Genomic DNA, 4,900 nt, shown 5'->3' with positions numbered 1-4,900 from the left:
TTCGCACAAAAGGGTTGTTTAGAAATTAAGGAAATCTGTGAAATGCCACTTCTAGGAATGAAAGCTAAGTTTCTGGAAATTAATGTTAGTCCATTTTTTAAAATGTGTATTACTTTATTACATTCTCATGGAGGGTTGTATTCCTCGTATTTATTACCCTAGTGGAATTGGAAACCCCTTGATCCTTAATGGTATGCTCCATTTTAAAGGGGTAACTCTCGACCCCACGCTTCCGAAGAAAGCGAGACGATTTCGTGGGGTTATGAGATCGCTACGTTGTCGGGGCGCAGAAGCACCCTTTTCTAGCTGGTGTCCGGGTGTTTTTGCAAAGAAGAAAGATATAAAAGAATTTGATTTTCTATCCACCGAGCGCTTCTGAAACAAAACTGTGGATATAACTGTTGCACTTTGAATACAGGTAGGTGTGCGCGATATTCTAACGCTGGCCAACTGTCCTACACACAGATACGGCGTGCATGGATTTAATAGGCTACTGATACTGATATACTAAAAACTCACGGCTGTTTTCAGTCTGAATTCATTAACGGCAGAAAAGCAGCACGGCTTTATTGGTGAAACGGGCGCGTTTACACACTATGGCACGAATGTCGTGCGTTCGCCAGCAGGGATGGATGGTTAGCTGGTTTGGGGACGCTGGCGGAATGAGATCCATGTAAATATGGTCAATAGCCAGATAGCCGCCGCTCTTCTCAGGACAAAGGAAGCGTCAAGATCAAAATCTAGCAGTTGGGTGAAAAATATTTCAGGTTCATGCGTTGTAAGTCCGAAACCCTAACGGATAAATCTCGCTGCTTTACTGCTCTTTTCAGGCACACAATAGATCGCTATTCGTCGGACTCGCCTATTATAGCCAATTTCGTGGAAGCACATTGTCGTTTTTCGTAAAAAGTTGAGCGTGTTTAGTACGGAGCTGTGGTCGGTCTCTTAATTTACTGTCATTTATTAACGTTTTTTCTCTGTCGCGCCCGTATCGGCCACACTGAGTGTGTTGTGGAGAAGACCGCTGGAACCCAGGGCTGCTACCCCGTTTACAGTGTTGCTCATGTTCGGCTGGTCTGTCACATCTGTAACAGGCGCGGTCATGTGACCCTTTTCGCTTTTCTTATTTGGTATTTGAGGGGAAAATGCCCCCCAAAATAAACAACATGGGCCATGACGTTACGTAGACACGGAATATTTGTTTCAGTCTTAAGCTGCTTACTCCTTTTCCAGTAACCACACATTTGAATGGTCTCTCTCTCTCTCTTTCTCTCTCTCTCTCTCTCTCTCTCTATATATATATATATATATATATATATATATATATATATATAGATATAGATATAGATAGATAGATAGATATGCATGCATGCACAAACGGGCACTCTCCGTTTTCTTAAGCCAAGGCTCTGCACAGAAAATACTCGCAGCTCCGTCCGCTCGGACACTCGCTTCACCTTCCTCTTTAAGATGTTTACTTTGCTTGTCGTATTGTTATATTTTCACATCTCAAGTGGCGTGGTTAAACTACACGCCACACAATTTACGCAGTTGTACCGCGCTAGACAGCTTGGCTAGAGGATGCAAATACATTTGTTCTGGACCGCACAGAGGCGTAAGTGAATGCTGCTCCAGCGTCAAGTAGTGCCCGCCACGACCAATAAATCCAACGAGTACATGGCGACAATATCGTCTTTACAACCCAAAATAGAAAGCGGTTTCATGAGGCAAAATGTGACGACGCCTTTACCCGGCACAACATTACCTTTTATAGTGCTAAATATTTATGCCGTATTTACAGTTGGGATTCGTCGTTCCCATGGACCGCGTTCCCCGTTGTAGGTGTTGTCTATTTTAATGCGTGAATCAGTGATGTTACGCCTTTAGTCATCATATAAGGAACATGCCGTAGCGGTTACGATTAAAAACTCACACAATGCACGCTTACCGGTAAATTGATTGATGATTGCGTGATTAAATCACTTAATGATTACATCAGTTTCGCTGGTGGCTGAATCACACGTTCAATTACGTCTCCTGTTGAAAAAAAAAAAAGTCCTGGCTACACACACAGGCGGCGTTTTCTCGCATGGACGCGAACGCACACCCTTAGCACTCTAAGATACTAATGTCAGTGTAACCCCCACAGGCAGCCTGCAGGCTGACGTTCATTCAAAGGTCATCGGGTTGTCCGTCACTTAGGCCAGTCAGTGTGGTGTGGGCCCCCTCTGACTGCCGGGCTACTCCTTCCAAGGGCCGGAATGGGGGCAGGATCCTTCTTGTCAGTTTTCTGGGACGGGATCAAACGTCCGCGCGGGGCAGCCTGCCCCCCACCCCCAATTCCATCATGAATGACATGTGGAGTCACTGGAGGTGGTGATCACTCAACAATAGCTACTGCCTGTGCTTAGTCACCTTCTTACTCTCCAAGTCAGGCCCACTGTGTCTGTCTCTGGGCCCATATCTTTGATGAGAGCTTTTGTTTTTCTTTGCTGCAGACAGATGGATTTTTCTTTTTCTCCCTAAACATACAGCAGGAACCTGTTATTAGGTTCGGCCTTACACGTGCTGATATGGCACGGCTAAAGAAGACCCAGGCGGCTCTCTGAATCACGGATGGAGCTTCCATCGCCGCCGATGAAAAAGCAGAGAAACAGTTTTGCAAAAAGTGTCAGCACTACGAGAGGTGTTCCAAGCTCCGGTCTTCGCGCCTGTTTAATCGCACTCCTTAAAAGTGCTAATTTCTTCACTGAAAAATCCATAGGATATAATGTAGGTTTTAAATACAATTTCAACAGAATACGGCTGGGACACGCCACCTGCGGGGAGGGTAGATGTGCAGCAGAAGTTTCGCTCATGGTTTTAGGTGAACACCAGACCCTCAGCTGCCGTAGTCGCAGCAACGGTCGCCCCGTGCTCTTGCGTTTCTTCATGCTGGTTCAGGACTGACAGACGGTAAGAGGAACCCCCCCCCCCCATCACCTGCAAGATGACACGGAACACTATCATAACAGAGAAGAGGAAACAACAAGGGAACGTCAAACGATTCCTTTCGCTGACCTCTTTTGACCCCTATACATCACAACATGCGGGGTTGTGGTCTCCCCAGTCGCTCCGTTTCACAATGTGCACATGACAAAATTTAGTCCTTGTGTCAATATGGAGGCCTTGACCTCCTTTTATTTATTCAAAATAGATTTGTAGGGGGTGCTGGAAGATGGACCAGTTCACCCAACACAGTCACCATTGTTTAGGATGGGGGCCCGTCAAGCACATGTCGACTGAGCGATTTTACTTCACTTTTCATTTGCATTGGCGTCTGCAGCAACGTTTGCACGGAAAAGAATAACCATGAAATAGATGCATTAACATTACAAGGAGACTGTCCAGCTTCACGGCAGCTTCCGCAACGGGCAAACTGGGATTAGGGGTTGCAGTCTTCATCCCAGCGGCAGATTTAATTCCTTTTGCATCCCGCTGGAAAAGAGCTGGGCGGAATCTCTTTGTGCGCGTGGTACAGTATCAGTGTTGGGGAACCGGACACTGAGATGTAGAGAAGACGGCGAGTGATGGCCAAGTATACCCTCACGCGCTCCGCTCGTTAACCGCAGCAGGTCAGGTTTTACAGTGATGGTTCCCTTCTCCGTGCCCAGCAAGCCTACGCGGTGTCTGCGGTTTCGCCATGGCTGCAGTGACGCTTCTCCAAGGGCGGGAAATGGGGTCCACGGGTTTTACGGCCGCGCCCCCCGACGAGGGGGCAGATCCGGCAAGCGCCCAGTGTTCGTGGCGAAGGTCGCAGAGGGACACCTCCGAACACATGGCGCACTGACCTGGCACCCGGGCTCGGGTTCAAACTCGCGGCTGTGCCGTGCGCCACCCGGCCACCCAGGTGGAGTGCAGTCGGGCACGTTCTCGGCGGCATTTGCACTGAAAGGGAGGGAAGGGTTTCTTTCTCTCTTTGTAGAGTGCCATTCAGGTAACTGCATGCTCTTGTGACAGTCCTGTTGTCTTCAGTGGAAGCAGAGCGGTGGAACGCTGCGCATGGTGCACGGGCCCCCCCATACTGGGCAATGGACCGAACGAAACAGGAGAAGAGCACACAAATAAATCAAGTGGGTTCCTGAAAGACGTAGCAGACGCTACAAACGTGGAACGCTTCCAGAAGTCTCGTCTTTTGATATTTTGATCACCTACTGAAAACGGTGCTTGGCCTCAGTTTGTGTGTGTGTGTGTGTGTGTGTGTGTGTGTGTGTGTGTGTGTGTGTGTGTGAGGGTGTGAGACAGAAGAGAGACAGAGCTGCCTCCTAATCCCGTGAAGAGAGCAATTTCTTTTTTCCCTCCTGCTCCTCCTTTCTAATCAAGTGCTGTTGACCCTCATTACAAAAGTGGTGTGAAGAGACCAATGTTTTGGAGTCCTTGACTAGATGGACTAGTGATCTTTCTCTCTCTCTCTCTCTCTCTCTCTCTCTCTCTCTCTCTCTCTCTCTCATTCTTTCCTTCTTTTTCTTTCTTCCTCTTCCTCTGTCTCTCACTTGCCCTCCCGAATGTTTCATAAACGTACGTATAGCAAGACGGAAGGGATTCGTCACACCAGGGTTGTCAAAAACCTCCCGGGCTGAATTTCCAGCAGACACACAGAAGGATTTGCACGTGCAGTGACACACGTTTACGGACCCTGTGTATGACGTTCTGCCGTATGTGAACTGTGCTGTTTCGCGCCCCTCCTGTACCGCAGTGTTCTGAGGTCATCGCCGACGCCGTGCTAAAGTCTGCTGCTGTTTTCCTCCAGCCCTGATGGATCTGACCCAAGCACTAATTCATCTGCGCTGCTCACACCTCCCTCTCCTCTCTCCCCGCTGGAGTGTTGGGGGAGAGGCAACAATATTTGGGTTTTTGCAGA

The 4,900-nt window shown here is 48.3% G+C and overlaps 1 protein-coding gene across 3 annotated transcripts in view; it reads left to right on the top strand.

Moving 5' to 3' along the window:
• The first annotated feature begins 233 nt into the window (after window positions 1-233).
• plxna3 (plexin A3) overlaps window positions 234-4,900 on the top strand; it is a 108,202-nt gene continuing 103,535 nt past the window's right edge. For all 3 annotated transcript variants that reach the window (XM_035521821.2, XM_035521822.2, XM_081707598.1), the window contains exon 1: window positions 234-418. The gene's annotated coding sequence lies outside the window, so the exon portion shown is untranslated. The remainder of the gene's footprint in view (window positions 419-4,900) is intronic.

Source organism: Electrophorus electricus, chromosome 25 (assembly GCF_041902795.1).
Source record: "Electrophorus electricus isolate QZ-2024a chromosome 25, ASM4190279v1, whole genome shotgun sequence".
In the NCBI taxonomy this organism is placed as follows: domain Eukaryota; kingdom Metazoa; phylum Chordata; class Actinopteri; order Gymnotiformes; family Gymnotidae; genus Electrophorus; species Electrophorus electricus.
Note: the sequence above shows the minus strand (reverse complement) of the source record. Positions and strands in the feature narration are given on the sequence as shown.